Source organism: Malaclemys terrapin, chromosome 2 (genome assembly GCF_027887155.1).
Source record: "Malaclemys terrapin pileata isolate rMalTer1 chromosome 2, rMalTer1.hap1, whole genome shotgun sequence".
NCBI lineage: Eukaryota > Metazoa > Chordata > Testudines > Emydidae > Malaclemys > Malaclemys terrapin.
In genome coordinates this window covers 6,138,907-6,157,916 of record NC_071506.1, presented here as the reverse complement: position 1 = coordinate 6,157,916, position 19,010 = coordinate 6,138,907, and the positions used below count along the sequence as shown (strand labels likewise).

At 51.0% G+C, this 19,010-nt stretch overlaps 2 long non-coding RNA genes across 4 annotated transcripts in view; one reads left to right on the top strand and one right to left on the bottom strand.

Annotated features, from left to right (window-relative positions):
- Positions 1 to 5,189: 5,189 nt before the first annotated feature.
- The window catches only part of LOC128831852 (uncharacterized), a 59,494-nt gene continuing 45,673 nt past the window's right edge, over positions 5,190 to 19,010 (top strand). Inside the window, exon 1 of one of the 3 annotated variants that reach the window (XR_008443858.1) lies at positions 5,190 to 5,330. This is a non-coding gene — a long non-coding RNA (uncharacterized LOC128831852). The remainder of the gene's footprint in view (positions 5,331 to 19,010) is intronic. The other 2 variants (XR_008443857.1, XR_008443856.1) reach the window with 2 other exon arrangements.
- Positions 15,572 to 19,008, bottom strand: LOC128831853 (uncharacterized). Its single transcript, XR_008443859.1, has 3 exons — positions 18,719 to 19,008; positions 17,923 to 18,082; positions 15,572 to 17,373 (listed from the first exon to the last, which is right to left on the bottom strand). It is a non-coding gene; the product is annotated as an uncharacterized LOC128831853 (long non-coding RNA).

Here is a 19,010-nt window from a genome sequence, read left to right as displayed (position 1 = left end):
GGGCACTTGGGGGGGAGGGCAGAACGGGGCGGGAAGAGGTGGGGTGGGGGAACAGCAGGGGCAGGAAGAGATGGGGTGGGGGTGGGGCACTTGGGGGAGAGGGCAGAACAGGGCGGGAAGAGGTGGGGTGGGGGAACAGCAGGTGCAGGAAGAGATGGGGTGGGGGTGGGCACTTGGGGAAGAGGGCAGAACGGGGCGGGAAGAGGTGGGATGGGGGAACAGCAGGTGCAGGAAGAGATGGGGTGGGGGTGGGGCACTTGGGGGAGAGAGCAGAACGGGGCGGGAAGAGGTGGGGTGGGGGAACAGCAGGGGCAGGAAGAGATGGGGTGGGGGTGGGACACTTGGGGGGGAGGGCAGAACGGGGCGGGAAGAGGTGGGGTGGGGGAACAGCAGGGGCAGGAAGAGATGGGGTGGGGGTGGGGCACTTGGGGGAGAGGGCAGAACGGGGCGGGAAGAGGTGGGATGGGGGAACAGCAGGTGCAGGAAGAGATGGGGTGGGGGTGGGCACTTGGGGAAGAGGGCAGAACGGGGCGGGAAGAGGTGGGATGGGGGAACAGCAGGTGCAGGAAGAGATGGGGTGGGGGTGGGGCACTTGGGGGAGAGGGCAGAACAGGGCGGGAAGAGGTGGGGTGGGGGAACAGCAGGGGCAGGAAGAGATGGGGTGGGGGTGGGCACTTGGGGAAGAGGGCAGAACAGGGCGGGAAGAGGTGGGATGGGGGAACAGCAGGTGCAGGAAGAGATGGGGTGGGGGTGGGGCACTTGGGGGAGAGGGCAGAACAGGGCGGGAAGAGGTGGGGTGGGGGAACAGCAGGTGCAGGAAGAGATGGGGTGGGGGTGGGGCACTTGGGGGAGAGGGCAGAATGGGGCGGGAAGAGGTGGGGTGGGGGAACAGCAGGTGCAGGAAGAGATGGGGTGGGGGTGGGGCACTTGGGGGAGAGGGCAGAACAGGGCGGGAAGAGGTGGGGTGGGGGAACAGCAGGTGCAGGAAGAGATGGGGTGGGGGTGGGGCACTTGGGGGAGAGAGCAGAACGGGGTGGGAAGAGGTGGGATGGGGGAACAGCAGGGGCAGGAAGAGATGGGGTGGGGGTGGGGCACTTGGGGGAGAGGGCAGAACGGGGTGGGAAGAGGTGGGGTGGGGGAACAGCAGGGGCAGGAAGAGATGGGGTGGGGGTGGGCACTTGGGGGAGAGGGCAGAACGGGGCGGGAAGAGGTGGGGTGGGGGTGGGACCTTGGGGGAAGGGGTGGAGTGGGGGCAGGATCTGGGGTGGAGCGGGTGTCAGGCTCCTCCAGGCATGACAACTGTCCCAGGTGTAGCAGTTTGAGTCCCCAGGCTCTCATTAACCCCTTCTTTGTCAGTGTCTATCTATCCCACCCCCGGGCCTGAGACGAAGCCTCGAAAGACTCCCCTTGCCTTTGATGGGCTTTGGGTCCGGCTTGTAGCGTGGGCCATGATCTGCGAGTGAGTCCCACCTCCAGGTTCTCTCACGCTGTTGCTTGTTCTTAAAGCTGCTGTGGATAGGTTTCCACCATTGCAGGGAAATGTTTAAATCACCCTCCATCCGCCCCCCCCCCCCCTCCACAATGGCAGCCCCAAACAACGCCAACCTGTTTTCACTGGAATTCTTCGAAAAAAATCATGAAAGGGTTTGTGTCAAGATCTGGGTCTTTAAAGTTGGTTATTGAAGAGAAGCTACATTTGGGGTCTGAATGACCAGCCAACATCCCTGCAAAATGCCATCCTGCCTCTTGCAAACTGTCGGCATAAGAAACATCCAACATCTCTGGCAGGGACCCAGCGGAGGTCTACGTGAATGGGCTGGCTTGGCGCCAGTCCTCTTTTAGACGCGGGTGTGCACGTCACAAAGCCACCGAGGGTCAGAGCTGCCAACTTTGCAGGCAGCCTCAGCAGAAAAGCCAAGGACGAGAGGCCTGACCCAGAGTCTTCTGAACTCAGTGGGAGTCTTTCCAAGGACATCAGTGGGCTTTGCATCGGAAGCTTAACGTGCCTGGACCTGTTTCCCTTTTCATCCCTGGAGCGTGTCGCTGGAGGTCAGGGTTGAGGCCCATTGGCAGGTCAGTAGCTGAAGCTTGCATCCCACTGCCTGTGACATACCCATTTGACAGCTAGACAGAGGACTCTAATCCCATGCTAATCTCAGAGTTACAAACACCAGAGTTAGGAACTGACCGATCAACCACATACCTCATTTGGAACTGGAAGTGTGCAATCAGGCAACAGCAGAGACAAAAACCCCCCCAAAAAAACCACAAATACAATACAGTGCTGTGTTAAATGTAAACTACTACAAAAAGGGAAAGTTTAAAAAAAAAGATTTGACAAGCGAAGGAAACTGTTTCTGTGGTTGTTTCATTTAAATTAAAAGGCATTTTTCTTCTGCAGGGTAAAGTTTCAGAGCTGCATTAAGTCAAGGCTGAGTTGTAAACTTTTGAAAGAACAACCAAAGAACCCCAAATGTTTTGTTCAGCGTTACGAACAACCTCCATTCCCGAGGTGGTTGTCACTCTGCCGTTCTACCCTGGATCAGTGATACTCAGAATAAGGCGCGAGCCACCAGTGGCTCGTTAGTGTGTCGCCGGTGGCTCTTTGCAGCACACGATATTAAAACAGGGTGTGATTTCATTATTAACCGATCGAAGTTATTAACCAATCAGGATGCTTTTACTATGTTATTAACCAATCGTAGTTGATAAAATAGTAATACTTGGTCAGTCATTTTGCTGTAAGAATTATATATATATATATACTAAATATCTCCCCTGTTGTACTGTTTAAATATGAATCTATAGTTCTAAAGTAAATGAAACAATGAATTCCCACAACTGTGGCTCTTTGGGGGTAATGCTGATTTCTAATTTGGCTCCTGAACCATTGAGGTCTGAGTATCACTGCGATAGCTGTATCACATGTTGGTATTAGACCAGTGCTAATAGTACATAGGGAAGCAATTCTTTTCCCACTTCCCATGTCTCCATCAGACGGCAAATTGGCTTTTTAGGGGTTAAAGATTCAGCATTCTAGCCTTAAAAAGAAACTTGGGCCTGTTTTTGTTGGTTATGGGAAAGATTTTTTAAAAAATCTTAGATCTCGGGTTTATTTTCTCTCTCCCTTTCTTATGTGGCCTGAGCACCTAATTCCTGAGAAGTCAAAAGAATAGACATTCTCATCTTGCGATACCAAGGAAGCAGTCTCCCTAGCAACAGAAGCTATGGAGGCACTTGGATCTGATTAACTCCACATCCCATTCAGGTGCCTTTCACTCCCCGTGGTGCCCTGGTTGAGGAATTAGCTGCCCTACATTTTGCTGTCAGCGCCCTGGGGGTCAGAGTTGCTTTTCAGTGAATCCTCAAGCTCACCTCTACTAGAAACCATCCAGCTGGCATGCAATCTCCTCATTCAAACTCCAGCAAATGAGAAATCTGCTTTGGGGCTGGAGTAAGGGCTCCCGCTGACAGCCCGGGAGATCAACGTCCTTGACTTATGCACCGAACAGGTGCAGCCCGGGCAGCAGCAATGCAAGCTTCCCATAGGCTGCCCCACTGATGGGCCTCCACCCTGACCTTCACCCTAGTAAGACCAGCTCTAGCCAGCGAGCAGTTCGGTTTGCAGGGACAGAACTCAGACCCTCTTGTTCTAATAGCCAAGGCTACTAAGCTGAGCTCCTGGAAAATCTCCTCTAGCTGGTGGCAGTATTGGCCATATGACACACAGTATACCGACCATGATTCCAGATCCAAAAAAGGGCTAGTGTGTATGAGCACTGCTGCCAGCTCGTTACAGTAGAGTAGTGGGGTGAGGTAGTTAGTGGGTAGCTTGATATCTCAGGACCAGGGCTGACGAGAGGGGGGGAAGCCGGTACAAATTACCGGGGCCCGGCGGTCTGGAAGGGGGTCCGGGGCCCAGCTTCTCCCCCTCTCGTTGGCCCTGTTTAGCCGGTCTGCCCTTGCTGGGGGGGCTGGAAAAAAAAATTTCACCGGGGCCCGAACCCACTCTCGGTGGCCCTGCTCAGGACTCTACTTGTGATCAACCTTTGGTAGTGAGAGAAGCTTTGAGACAGGGGAGAAAACATCAGGCATCTTCGTAAAACAAATACAGAGCCTTCAGAAATCCATATCACCCCCCACCCCCACTCAGTACACAGTCTTCTTTGTTTCAATCTGCCCTCCATGTCTGGCAAACCCTCCACACACTTGTCTTTCCTACCACTTAGGCTTCATCTATATCCCCGTTCTCTCCCCAACTCCTGTCCCTCATCTGGGACTGTACCCCTCTCTCCCCACTTCCCACACACTCATCGGCGCCGGAGCGAGAGAGCCTTCTCCTCTGCACCTGCAACAACCACTTGGTATCTTTCAAGCCCGTAGACTCCCCAGCTCCACTTCAAATGTCAGTTTCAAATTTTCTTCCTCGCATAGACAGTGCATTTGAATTTCTCCCTCCCTCTGCTTGTTATTTGGCTATATGCTAACTAGCTTCCGTGAGCCAGTTGCCATGAAGGGTGGTGCCCAGAGATGAGTGACTTCTGGCTCAGCACCTCACCTTGGCCCGGAGCCACAGAAGCAACCCGTCCACAGAATAACTTTGCTTCCTCGCCGGACCCCACTGACAAAATCAAAGTTGTAGGGGAAGATTTTCAAAAGCCTCTAGTCATATTGGGTGCCTCCAACCTGAGAGGTCTTTAAAGGGCCTTCACCCCTTTCAAGCTGGACACCCCAGAAATGGACGCGCTCTAAACCACTAGTCTTCTTTGCAAAGGTTGGCCTGGTTGTGTAGCAGTTGCAAATCCCTTTTATTCCTATAATGTCTGTACCACGGGAAAGCCATCAGCTGCATTTCCATCTTGCATCAATCATTAAACCATGTTTAATAACTACCAAAAGGAGGTGGATAAGTGAAACTAAGGCTCAGAGATTGTTTCTTTATTGAGATGTGAGGGGAGGAGGGAGTGTTGCCCAGATCCAGGGAGAATCTAATGCCCTTTTTATAGCAAAGGCAATATTAATATCGTATACGAATGTGAATGTTCAGGATGGGAATCTCTCCAGACAGCAGCCCAACTGGCGCCGTAATAACCTACGTCTCGTTTCCATAGAGACTTGGACCGTTTTCGCCAGCAGCAAAATCATGATTGACACCGAACACCTTCTGAGAGGTAGAACCCCGGTGTCATAGAAACGGGCTATGAATGTGCAGTAAAGCTTCTCGCCGCAGGGTGTTGTTTTTGTTTCCCTAAGTCAATTGCATGCCAGCGAAAGACGTGCTGGATCGACAGCTCTGGAGACGGAGGGCCCGTCTTTATTCCACCAAACAGGTACAGCGCAGGCAAGCGGCCCGTCCTCGCTGGGATGATGGGAGAGGGGGGCGAGTGGGTGGGGAGACAGAGATGCCTGATTGCTTTTGCTGAACAGAATTGCGTGGGGAAATCCAGATTATGTGCTGACTGCACAGTGCGTGGGTGGTTCTGGAGGGCTCTTCCGTGTAAACAGGCAAAGATGGTCTCCTCATACCACACTGCAGTGGCTGGTTTGCTTTCATTTCCAGTGTAAATTGGATGGTGCGTGGGAAGGGGGCATGGGATTGTTCCATCTCTAGGTTGACAGTTCACCCAGCAAATGAGTCAGACCTGAGAATCCAAACTCCCCTGTGAGAGGGGCTGTGTGGGAGTGGGAGTTGCTGCATTGGATCTGCACGGCCCGCTCATGATTTAGATCCAAAGTCCTGAGGGAACCATTTCCGGATCCAGATTAGGGTAAGGGGAGGAAGAAAGAGGGAAACAAAATCCATAAGGTGCCTCTTCCTGGTGGTTCTCTCTCCTGGCCCCCACATCAAACCAGCTCTCCCTCCCTCTGCCCATGTCGCTGCCCCTCACCCGCCAGCTCTCCCACCCCACCGGTCACCCTTGACTTCCAGCAGGGGTCTTCATTCTTTTCCCTCTGATGGGGGCAGGAAGGGAAGGAGGAGAAAAGGGGGGGGAATGCCACATAGTCTCACTGGGCCTTTCAGAGGGTTGATAGGTAAAGGCCACCCCTTCCCCACCCCCAAAACGTTCAGTATTGTCCTCCACTCCCCACAGCAAAGCCTGCTCCAGCCATCGCACTGAGCTACAGGCCTCAGACGCCCTACTCTGTGGTTCTCATGGGGGGCACCGCCCCGCAGAGGGCTGGTGAGGGAAGGACCCCTCTGATCCCTCCCCCAACAGGCCGGGAGGATGGAGAGGAGGAACAAGGGTCACTGCCCCCAGAAGACTGGGATGGTGAGGGGAGCAGAGAGGCTTGGCTGTGAAGAAGGTTTAATGTGGGGCTGGGTAAGAAGGAAGGTACCTGGGAAGGGTGGGTCAGAGGGAGGAGAGGCAGTTGGCCGGGGTGACATGGACCTGGGTGGGGAGGAGAAGGCCTAGGAGGAGGCATACCTGGGTGCGCAGGACAATGGGAAAGATGCTGGGAAGAGCCCAGGCTGCCATATTGGCACTTTATCCCACCGGGACCCTTTCCCCTGCATGTCCAGCCAGCTCTGCTGGCCGGTGCAGGATGGGGGCCGGGGCACAGGTAACTGCTCCCCATCCCGTGCACAGAGGCGCACTAGCAGGAAGCTGCATCCACACTTAGGAAATTGCAGTTGTGACCGCCCCCCGCCGCCCCCCGCTTTGTGCCCTGGTGCAAGGCAGAGCCGTTACCTGGCCTTTAGACAACACTCTCCAGCTCTGTCCAGGCACAAATTCCCTCCTGCTTCCCCTACAGCCCCTTATCTACCTAAGTGCTTGGTTCTTATTGGGTACATCCACACTGTGTTCTAAACCTGGCTTTACAATTGCTGGACCTGGTCTCATGACCTGGGTGACGTGTCCATACTCCACTGCGCAGCCCTTCTGACTCGCGTCTGTGGCTTGAGCTGCGTCCACAAATGACAGGCTTGGACCCGAGTCTCAGTGGTACTTGGGCTCTGATCCACCCTGCTAGCAGGGTCACAGTATGCGGGTCCGGAGTGCTTGCTGTCCTGACGCAGTCTGATCTGTGTGTGGACGGAAGGAGGGCCGTGGGCTCAAACCTGAGTCAGAACCTGGATTTAGTCTGCAGTATAGACATGTCCGTTGTCTCCGGCATCATCTTGTGGCTTCCTGGTCTGCCCCCACCCCATGTAGCTTCCTTTGCCTCCAGCAGCGTCTGCCTTACGTTCACTGAGGGGCTGCCCCATTAAGTCACTGGGTTTTGGATCAGGCCGCAAGCTTTCTTTCCTTCCTACTTCTAAAAGGACCAGGTAATGAACTGAACTCAACACCACATGCGTTCAAATCCCCGCCCCGGTGACTCATCCCGCCAAGGCAGACTTAGTGCATTAACTCTTAGGCATGGGCATCGTTATGACCAAGCCCTTTAAATTGCACCTTATATCTAAGCTACAGCTACATGGATACAAAAGATCCCACAGCACATTGCAAAAGAGCATCATTAAGCCCCTTCCAACCTTTCCCACTGATTGCCATGTCCTATTTGGTTGTGACCCTCCACTCCAGAGGTGGCTGCATTTCAGTGGGGCTCGGTGTGTATAGTTTGTGTGGGATATAAAGGTCCTGTGTTAGTGGGAATTGACAGGCCACAGTGTGGCTGGTTTGGATCCCCTCAAGAAGCGATAGGAGCAGGCACTGAATAGAGCATAAAGAACAGGAGTACTTGTGGCACCTTAGAGACTAACAAATTTATTAGAGCATAAGCTTTCGTGGACTACAGCCCAACACGGCTGCTACTCTGAAACCTGAATAGAGCATAGTCAGTCATGCAAGCAATGGGCTCCTGTGGGTACCACGGTAACTCTCTGTATAGACCTCATTGTGACATTGCGCTCCATAATGTTTTATGGAAATATGCTTATAAATGTGAATATGATGTAACTGGGATATGCTTCATGCAAAAGGTCTCTTGTAAGGTATCATTACAAACCTTATAATCTACTGAATATATTCATCCTATTTGTATGAATGGATCATTGTTGTATCTGAAAGTAGGAATATGAAGTATAACTCTGAGGTCCTATTGTAATTATGCAAAGTGTGGGCCATTAATGGTGGTTTAGAATCTTGATGGCTCCCATTGACTAGGACAATTGGTTGTAAATGGCTCTGTTTACTTGTAAGCCTTCCTTTGTACCTGTGTGCCAGCCAGTGGGTAATGAAGTCTTACAGTGACACGTGACCATGTCACATGATACTGGAATCCATTTTAAACCTGGTGCTTTTCCATTTAGAAGGAGGGGTGGGAACCCAGAGAGACAAAAGATTCCTGCCTTGTGCCAAATATATAAAAGGGGGTGGAAAAGAACAAAGGAGCTTCCAGTCATGAGAAAACCCCTAGTTTCCATCAAAGATGTCTGCTGGAACTGACAAGGACTGTACCGGAGAAAGGATTGGGCCCAGACTAGGAAGGAGTCTAGTCTGTGAAAGAAACTTATTGAAACATCTCTGAGGGTGAGATTTTACCTGTAATTAGTTTCTTAATGTATTAGGGTTAGACTTGTGTGGTTTTGCTTTATTTTGCTTGGTGACCTACTTTGTTCTGTCTGTTATTACTTGGAACCACTTAAATCCTACTTTTTATACTTAATAAAATCACTTTTGTTAGTGATTAATACTGGGGCGGGGGGAGGCAAACAGCTGGGCATATCTCTCTATCAGTGTAATAGAGGGTGGACAATTTATGAGTTTACCCTGTATAAGCTTTATACAGAGTAAAACGGATTTATTAGGGGTTTGGATCCCATTGGGAACTGGGTGTCTGGGTGCTGGAGATAGGTGACCTGCTGAGCAGTTTTTGGTTAAGGTCTGCATCTTTGGGGGCATGGACCAGACCTGAGTCTGTGTTGCAGCAGGCTAGTGTGTCTGGCTCAACAAGGCAGGGCTCTGGGGTCCCAGGCTGGCAGGGAAAATGGGCTAAGAGGTAAATTCAGCACATCAGGTGACAGTCCCAAGGGGGTCTTTGTGACCGAACCCGTCACACTCATTGTAACTGTCACATTATCTGAGCGCCTCACAAACATGAGCAGACCTTATCCTCACAACACTCCTGGGTGGTAGGGAAGTATTAGCTCCCTCATACTGATGATTAACAGAAACACAAGGTAGATTAAATGACTTGCACAAGATCATAAGGGAAATGGGGGGCAGAGCATGGCAAGGGAGCAGACCTGGGGCTTGGGAGACAAAGGTTATGTTCCCTACTGTGCCCCACAACTTCCCACTGACTATGTGACCTTGGGCAAATAATCCAGTTGCTCTATACCTCAGTTTCCCAACTGTAACATGTGGGGAATTTCCCATTTGTAATGTGAGGCTAATGCGTTTTGTGAGGCTCAGAGCTGTAAAGGTTTGAGGTGTTCAGATAGGATAGCCTGACATCAGCACCCTAGATAACTATGAATGGAACCCAACTCTCCTGGGTTCCAGCCCAGTGCCCCATCTCTTCTCACCCTCAGTTCTTACATACAACACAGCACCCTACAATGTTACACCTCTTCTTCCCAAGAGACACCAATAAGGGGTGTCCCACTCCATGCAATATACCCAATTCCTCCGACACCTGTTGCACAAAGCTCCTCCCAAAAGCCAAGACGCTCTCTCCCAAGCGATGACTGGTTGTGTGTCGGAAACAACTGTTGTTGGGTTTTTATTGCTTGGATTATTTGCTATTGCTCGACATGCTCACATAAGGTGTCCCCGCATCCCACGAGAGGGCGGCTGCTTGGTGGGTGCGGGCTGCTGCGTCCCAGAGCTGCGCGCGGCGCCGGAAGCCAGAATGCAGCTCTCAGGTGGAGGCAACGGAATAGTTCTTTTTCAATTCAAAGTTTGCCAGGGTTAATTCGAGGGATGTTTTAACTCCCCAGGCCCTAGACGTGATCCGCTGAAATAGAGTCCGGTAACTGACGAATCTGAGGAAATGCTAATGAAGGGAAGGGGTGCGGGAATTGAGAGCGCGGGAAGGTAGCGGGGTGGCTGCTGGGTGCTACCAGGTGGACGGGGGAGCTGGCTGTGATTGTGCTGGGCAGTGGATAAGGGGGATGCTATCATGCAGGGTGTGGGTGCCAAATAGGAGGGTGTCACTGGTGGAGGGTGCTGGGTGCCGCCGCCCTGGGGAAGGTGCCGCCCCAGGATGGCATGGAGCTGACAGAGTGCTGTGAGCAGGGGGTGCTGCAGGAACCAGGAAGCTGAGTGGAGGGGGATGAAATCACCCCAGGATTCCTGCCTCTGTTGTGGAGATGAGATAGCTCAGGAGGGTGGATTCCGTGGGCAGAGGGAGAGCTAGGAGCAGCTCATGCCATCCTGGAAACTCACTTTAGTGTTGCCTTTGGCTCCCTTAGTGCCCAGCCATGCCAGGCCATCTTGCAAAGGTGGAGGATCCCAGGAGGTCCCAGAGCTCGGGCTCCAGCCCGAGCTGGACAATGAATTCCCAGGAGGGAACAACAGCACCAATGGTTTAGCTCCAGAACCAGGGACAGTAAATGCCTCTGGGAGGAGGGTGATGCTGATTCAGTCTCTAATAGAGCTCTGGGGGGGTTATGAGAGAGGATTTTAACAGGAGCTGCTCTGGGTGTGTAGGGAGGAGAGATGTTGCCCTCTAGTGGCTGGGCCCATGGGGAGGCTAAGGGACCTACATCAGTAGTAGCCCTAGGAGATCTCCTCTGCTCATGTTACTGCCTGTGTAGTTTTTGGCTCCGGAGGACCATGGTTCTAGTCCCAGCTCTCCAGCAGCATGTGTGACTTATACTGAAGAGTATTTGTCTGTTGTCTGCAGCCCATGGATGTATTATGCTCAACTGAAGAAGTCGCAGCCTTCCCTCTCAAATGACCGTGCAGGGAGGGCCAGGGGTTAACAAGGAGCTCCATGGCACCACAAAAGTTGTGAGGCACAGTCAGTGTGAGTGAATTGGGCGCCTGTTTGCTGAGAGCTTTGGAAAAGTTGGAAGATATTTGGAATCCCACCATGCCGGGTGGGTGAGAAAATACAAATCTTCCCTCTCCCTGTTGTTATTTTGTATCGTACCCCTCCCCTTATCCATCTCCTCTCTAAACTAACCAATCCCAAGCCAGTCAGCAGCCTCTCCTCATAGAGAAGCCTCTCCAGGTTTCTACCCACCCCTCTCTGCACCCCCTCTATTTCTGCTATGGGATGGGGTGACCAGAAATGAACACAGTATCTCCAGGGAGGGCGAGCCATTGATCCCATGTTATTAGTGGCTGTCAAAGCCATCTCATGTGGGGAACTCCTTGCTCATCCTGTCATAAAAGCCAACACAAAACCAGCCACCTGGGCTTTCAAACTTTACTGTAGAAATAGAGAGTTTGTTGCATGTTTAAACTGAAGGCCCTGTCCCAGGGCTGGGTGTTTTGGGTTAGGACCTGAGAGCTCCTCTCCTGCCCTAGTGTCACCCAGCACTCTCCCTATGGAGGGGCAGACGAGGTGTCTTATCTCATCTGGTGGGCCCTGATTGGCTACTGCTTCCTGCCAGCCACTCTAGCCACTGGAGGACCAAGCCTTGTTGGTTCTGACAGTACCAGACCCTGAGCGACTTCTCTAGGCAGCACTCAGTGGTCTAAACTCACTGCCTCTCTTTTCCAGCTGACACTCTCCCTTCAGGTAGGGATGCCAGGGGTCAGAGAAAGCCTGGCATACCCTATCACAATGACTTACAGGTTGAAGAGGATAGAAGTCACACCAACATAGACTGCCTCTAGATGCCTGCTGAATTTGAGCTGGTATCACAATGCAAGGCAGGGTCAGAGTTAAGGGCACAATTTTAACTTTGGCATGGTGTTTAAACTGGTAGCCTCACTCCACCGCTGTCTACTGAGTGGAATCGGAACTGTTCAACTATGTGTCAGAGGCCCTCTACTGCTAAGCACTGAAGGAGTGCTTTGAGCTCAGATGGTAGGAAGCCTCTTTTCAGCAAAAGAGAATCTGAGTTCTACCCCCACAGGGGCCAGGACATTTTGCTTTGTCAGAGTATGCAGCCTACACACTCTATGCCTGCCTGTAGCATCCCCTGGAATGGACGTGGGACAATATCATCTCCAGTGATCATAGCAGCTAGCAGGCTATTAAGGCATCATATTGACATGGTAAGTGGAGCTGTTATAGCCTGTTGTGTCACTAAAGTAGGTTTCATTGCCTTCCTAATTACTCATTGACATACCACAGTATAATGGATCCGGAGAGCAGTTACTTTCTGTGTGCACCAACGCCTGACTTTCACAAGAGTCAATCAGTATGATTGACAAGATTGACCAGTCCAATTTCTTTGTTTAAAAAACAAACAAAGCAAACTAACAAAAAAACAAACAAACAAAGAAAAAAAAACCCAATGACACAGAGATTTAAAAAAATACCACGCAAAAGTATTCCAATAGGAACACCCAGATTGAAAGGTCCCTTCCATTGTGTTCTCTACGGTGTCCTGGCCAGTCAAAACCCAGGGATGCAAAACAGTCTTTAAACAAACCTGAAATAATGCTTGTTTTCTGCTCTCTAATGGCCTGATCCAAAACACCATTGCGGTCAGTTGAAAGATTCCCATTGACTCCAATGGGCTTTGATCAGGCCCCAAGAAACTTCAGGAAGGTCAAGTTTGGTCAAGGGTTTCAGGTTGGTTCTATGCTGATTGGACTTAATCCATTCCCAGCTTGTGAACATCCCTGGAGACTCCTTAATGGCTGAGCTTGGAGCTGTAATAAGGCATTTCTTCACTAAATGGAGGTTTAAGCCCCGTGGCTCCCCGGGGACCTGTGGGCTGCCCCAGCAGAAAGTAGGTAAAAACCACAATTATTTGGCTGCAGTTGGATTAAAATCCAGACGGGACTGAGACGAAATTGAAAACCTTGCTAATCTATAAAGCCCTCCGTGCTCCAGGCAACCTCCACAGCAAAATCCGTCTTTTCCCATCTTCAGTGAGCTAGCGTCTGCCCTCTCTCCATCCCATTACATGATCCAGTCACCAGTGATGCAAAAACCTTCTCCTCAGTCGCTTTTGCCACCTAGCCCAGCCTTTCTTATGTCTTCATCTCACTGACACCACATGGTATTTTTCAGTTCAGATCAGAAAACACCGCTCCTCCCCGTACCTTATATTTTCTCTCCAGGAGCTATTATTTATTGAACTTTATGGGGAATAGATTTTTTTAAATATTTTATTTTAACCCTCACTAGCGTCACTTTGTCCCCCTCTACTGGATGAGTTGGTTACTGTCTCTTGCTTAACGGGGCTGCTCCTTTTGCTCAGACTGGGAACACTCGTGAACACGTGTGAACCCTCGTGCTTTTAATTACAGCAGTCCAGGGTTCATTCCTTGCAGATGGCCCACTCCAGAGCATCATTACATTGGGTGCTATATCACACCGTGTTCCAAAGCAATCTTATAGTTGGATTTGCTGACTGAATTCCTATTGCTAAAAGTCCTAGAGCTAATGGTCCCACTGGAACCAAAACATGACATCTATTTCTGCCCGGTGGTGCTGAGAATCGGACATAGAAGGGGATGCCCAGCTTTCCCTGATCTAGACTGGTTCAGTGATGATCATAAATGGGTATCGTCTGATGACTGGGAAATTAATTCAGTCCAGTTCAGCGTCCTCCCAAACCAATGCAGTTATCACTAAGGTGAGCTTTCTGTATGGCAGTCAAGGCAGACAGACAAGGACTGAGAAGGTGTAACATCAACAGACCCTGGTCGGCGGCGGGCGGAATCGAACCGGGGATGTCTGGAGCTTAGGACATGAGCCTCTACAGCATGAGCTAAAAGCAAACCAGCTGGTAGCTAAGGCTCATTGTATCTCTCTCTTTAAGTGGTCTCGGTGCCACTAGATGGGACAGAACACCACCCCCAGGAGGTGTGTGGGTTAGATAGGGCTTGTCCACACTGCCACTTTACAGCGCTGCAACTTTCTCGCTCGGGGGTGTGAAAAAACACCAGCATCCAGGGTGGATCCAGGCTCCGCAGGGTTAAAGGGAAATACGTACTTTAAAATAGCATTTTGTTCCTGCAGACATGCCGGCGGGATTTTAGGGGATGAAATAATTTCTTCCGGGTGAGCCAATGCAACTTTTCTCAGGCTGGCGTGTACCTAGCTCTGCAGGGAATGAGGCAGGTAAAGAACAGAGAGCAACTTGAGCACAGCAAGTTTCAGCGCTGTGACGTGCTAGTGTAGACAGTGCACCAGCGCTGGGAGCTATTCCCCTCGTGGAGGTGGGGTTTTTTAGAGCACTGGGAGAACTCTCTCCCAGCACTCTGCCGCGACCACACAAGCCACGTTAAAGCCCTGCTGTGGCAGCGCTTTAATGTTCCCAGTGTAGACTAGCCCCTAGGCACAGAGGCTGAACTAACCCTCACCCTCTAGGTCAGGTTTGAAGTGCAAGAGCAGTGCAGAATCTTGTGCCGTGCTATAGAGAAAGAGTGATCTCCAACTCGGTCGGTCCAGCACATTTCAACAGCCCTAAGTTCACTTCACCTACTGAGCTAGATTCTCTGCCCTGGAGAGCTAAAGCCGTGGACCCAGTCAATGGAAAATATCCATGGTGGAGAGAGATTTCCCAGCTGGAAAGGGCCAGCATGATGGCTTTCCACTTCTCCTCCTCGCTGCTCCTGACATAGGGCACTTGGTGGGCGTCGCTTGCGTGCTCTGGCTATTCTGAGCTGCTGATCCCCGCTGGGCAGTTGAGCGTAGTTAGAGCAGCTCGGAGGCTGCTGTAACTTGCCTCTGATTGGACCCAGAATTGGGGAAGCACAAAGGTGACTGTAACCAGACATATGCCTCCCCACCCTAGATGGCGCTGCAGCACTCTGCCTCAGTTTCTCTTTCTCCCAGCACCCCTTCAATTGACTCCACCAATCCAGAGTCCTTAGAAACATCCCTCTTTTGGGTCTAATTTAGTTATATAAAATTCACAACACTCGGTCCTGGGGCTTCTCCCCAGAGAGGCTCCAAGACCACTTTCCCCCGAGTCAATCCAGGCCTTCCCACTGAGGCTTCCCTTGCTTTCGGTAGGCCACTCCCAGCCCTGCCTGGCTGGAGTCATTTGGGTCCTGAAGTCCAAGGCTTTTCTGCAAACTTCCTCTCCTTGCAGCCTGCAGGAGCTTTCAGCTCTCTGCACCTTCGCTCTCTTGCATCCCTCTCCCTCCAGCTCTTTATAGAGAGGCTGTTAACGAGGCACACATTGACAGGACCTGTTCCCTCTTAAAGGGCCAGGCCACCCTGTAACAGTGACTTAAAGCCATCTTTGTCCTGCACCTCAGACCCATGAAGAGCGCAATTTGATCATAACAAAGACCTGCTCCCCCCTCCCCCCCTTTTAGTTAAGTAGATTGCCTACTGCGTCCAGGGTGGATCCAGGATCCGCAGGGTTAAAGGGAAATATGTATTTTAAAATAGCATTTTGTTCCTGCAGATATGACGGCGGGATTTTAGGGGGTTAAATAATTTCTTCCGGGTGAGCAAATGCAACTTTTCTCAGGCTGGCATGTACCTAGCTCTGCAGGGAACGAGGCAGGTAAAGAACAGAAAGCAAGAAGCGGAATAGTGTAAGCAGATGTTTCAGCGTTTTATTAAATAAATCTACAAAAGGCTCTTTTCTAAGAACAGACTTTGCTACAATGGCAAACAGAATGGGGTGTTGTTCTACTGACAGATTCTAGCGACTGACACCGTTTGGGTGAGTCAGGAACTCCAAGGTGACACATGAGGAATAAACGAGCAGATATAGTCAGAATTAGGTCAAGTTATTTCACCGTGCAAAGACCTTTGGCTTCCAACCTAATACAGTGAATACAGTGGCCTGTAATGGCTCCATACAGTCACCTTTTATACAATACCATATGAATTAATAAGTTCTCTAGTAAAAATAAACCTATGGAACAGCTTTGTCAGAGTTAAAATTGCCTAAGAAAATGATACAGTGGTAGAATTCTGTCTAGGTTCCACAGACACAACACACACCAACTCACACACGTCAGTCTGCCCTGGGACAGAAATACTATCAGTCCTTTCACGAAGAGCTGATTATATGAACCAGGGTGCTACAAGTAAAGCTCCCATCTGCTAGGAGCAACCAGTGAAATAAAACCAGTACCAGAGATTCAATTCTGCATACTCCAAAAGGTCAGGTGAAAAATATCCCAGAGCCAAAAGGTGCCATGGCTCGGTTGGCTTCATGTATTTAACGAAGTGAGAATAAATGTTCAGGAAAAGAAAATGCCAAAAGACAATGCCAGTGGATATTGGGGGTCCCTGAAAAAGCCTTCGTACTGAGCACTGCAAAACAGAAAGGATTTTTACCCCGGTGGTCTAACTAGCCCCCAGTTTCCTGTGGCATCCACATAATCTGGTCCCCGGGCATTTTTGCTGCCTGATCATTGGAGTATGCATCAGATATCATCAGTTCAGTCAAAATGTAAGAAAATGCTGCAGAATTTGGTTATTGGGATTGATTTGGTTGCTCAGCGCACACACACACACACACATGGGACGGGTGGATTTGGAAGAAATAAGAACCGACCCGACCCTTCAACCAACACATGAACCAAAACTTTCTTGAAGTTCAAAAAAGTTGGGTCAATTTTCATTCACATGATTGTTTTTCACACACCATTACACTTCCTGGTTCTGGGCGGAAAGAAAAGCACCAAAGTAGCACAAGAATTACCAGTTCTTGCGGTAATTCTGGCCCATCCAGAATCAGGAAGTGCCTATTATCTCACAAGAGGGTCTGTGCTCGTGAGCAGACTGGCCCAGTTGTGCAGACTCACGTTGTTCAGACAAGCATCTGGCTTCCAGGACGCTTTTCTGAACCTCCAAAGCTATTGAGGTTTGACCACGGCTACCTGCATGAAATGAAACTACCCACAGTCAGTTCCAATGAGTTAAAACGTTAACAACCAGGAGGGTTCGCGGCCCGCTTGGATCTGTCACTTTCGGCAAATTGAATCAGAGCAGGATTTTAGTTCACAACCAAGGATTGAGTCTTTCCTCCAGCCCCCATCAGCCTCCAAATTCCTGGGTGCAGTTACGCCTAAATCAGCAGGGAGTATTGCTCAGTTACAGCACAACTCCAGCGTCCCTGCTGTCCCCAAAGTCCAAGGACCGGCTTGTTCCTTCATGCCCACTTTTGCCTTTCCTTCCATCCAGAGCTTGCTCTATTCAGCTTGGCCCAGCTCCCTCTTCGTCTCTTCATCACTGTGTCTTTAAAGCCGCTCTTTCATCCCATCACGTCTTTCTCTGGCATAAGGCTCTTCTGGGAGCTCTGAGCTCTCCCGTTCTTCCCACTGGAAACAGCGGCTCCCAGCCACACGGAAAGAGTCTCATCAACAGTAGCAGCCATCCCTAAAAGCAACAACAAGCAGGATTAAGTGGAGGGTGCAGGATGGAGCAGGGGCTGGAGGGCGGGGGGGAGGGAATACTTTCAGGGCTAGGCCACCAGGGTGGAGCCCGGGCTCTAGGACCCTGCAGGCTGGGAGTGTCCCAGAGCTCGGGCTTCAACCCCAGTTAGGGTGACCAAGTGTGAAAAATCAGGACGGGGTGGGGAGTAATAGGAGCCCATATAAAAAAAAGCTCCAAATATCGGGACTGTCCCTATACAATCGGGACATCTGGTCACCCTAACCCCAGTCTGGACATCTACACAGCCTCGCAGCCCCAGTTGACTAGCTCCGGCCAGCTGGATTTTTCTTTTCTGTGTAGACATACCCCGGGTGGCCTGGGTCAGACCCCGATGGCTGCTTGGTGGCCTGAATGTCATAAGCAGAAGACAAGGCTGTGATGCCCACTCCCCCTATCAGGAATCAACTCCTCTGGGTGGTGCATGCAATGGCACCGAGCACCCTTCAGGGGGCACTTGGCATCAGACCCTTTAGGAGGCTGGGCACTAATTACCTGGTCTGGGTGTTTTCCTCGGGACTGCAGATGAGGCCCACGGTGGCTTTGAATTCTGACATCCGCTCCCCCTTGCTGAACCCTTGGAATTCAAGCCTCTTTTCTTCTGTGCTAGGAGCAGTGTGAAGTGAATTCTTCAGAGGAGAGTCTGAGTGAGTCACTGGAACAAAGATAATACCCGTGAGCCGCAGGGACAGATACTACTTTGTACTGACACTCTGTCATCCATTCCCACACATCCCAGCTCGCTCGTGTAAAGATCCCCCTTCTGCGCTGACACGCAGTCAAAGCCAAGCAAAGGTGTCTCCGCAGCAAGGAAAGAACGCTTGCTCTCTGTCCCAGACATGGGTAAAGTCCCCAGTGCTGAGACTCAACTCATACTGTGCAGGTTACCTTCCCCGGGACTTGAACTTGGAAACTCTTAGTCTAGTAGCTTATTCAGCTGTGCCAAAGAGGGAGCTGATAGGTTGTGTAGCTAGCAGGAAGGGTAATTATCTCTGTTTTAAATGTCCCACCCCTCCCCTCAGGACATTATCCCACAGTTCAATGCACTTAATTTCCCTTTGCTCAATCTGCTCCCATTACTCCGAGCTATTATACCCCCTTGGGCCATGCTAAGCAATCTTCATCCTTCTCGCTGGCGTTACACGCTTCAGCGGCGCACCTACGTTTAGGGACCAAGGTCAGTCTTGGTGCAACGCCCCTGAGTTCGGTGTTATGGGACCCCGGGGCTGAGTTAGCGCCTATGACACCTGCCTTAACACTTGCTAATTGCAAAGTGGGGAAGTTGTCTTACCTTCAGCCTGTGGGAAGGTGTCGCACCCAAAGGCTTTCAGAGCCACCTGGGCAGCTGCGGAGTCCCAGGGAAATTCCAGCTACTCCTTGTAGTTTCTCTTTTCCTCTCACGTGCTGGTGCTGCCTGTTAAATCAGGTGATGAATGCTATGCAGTTGCTGAAGTACAGCTGTGGGTGGTGTGGGGCTCTGTTGCTGGCACACCCCCAGTAAAGCCTTCCTCAGTATGTTAGGTGGGCCTGAAGAGCAAGAAGGTCCAAATGTCCTGTCTCAAAATCCCATCTTCATGCTTGAG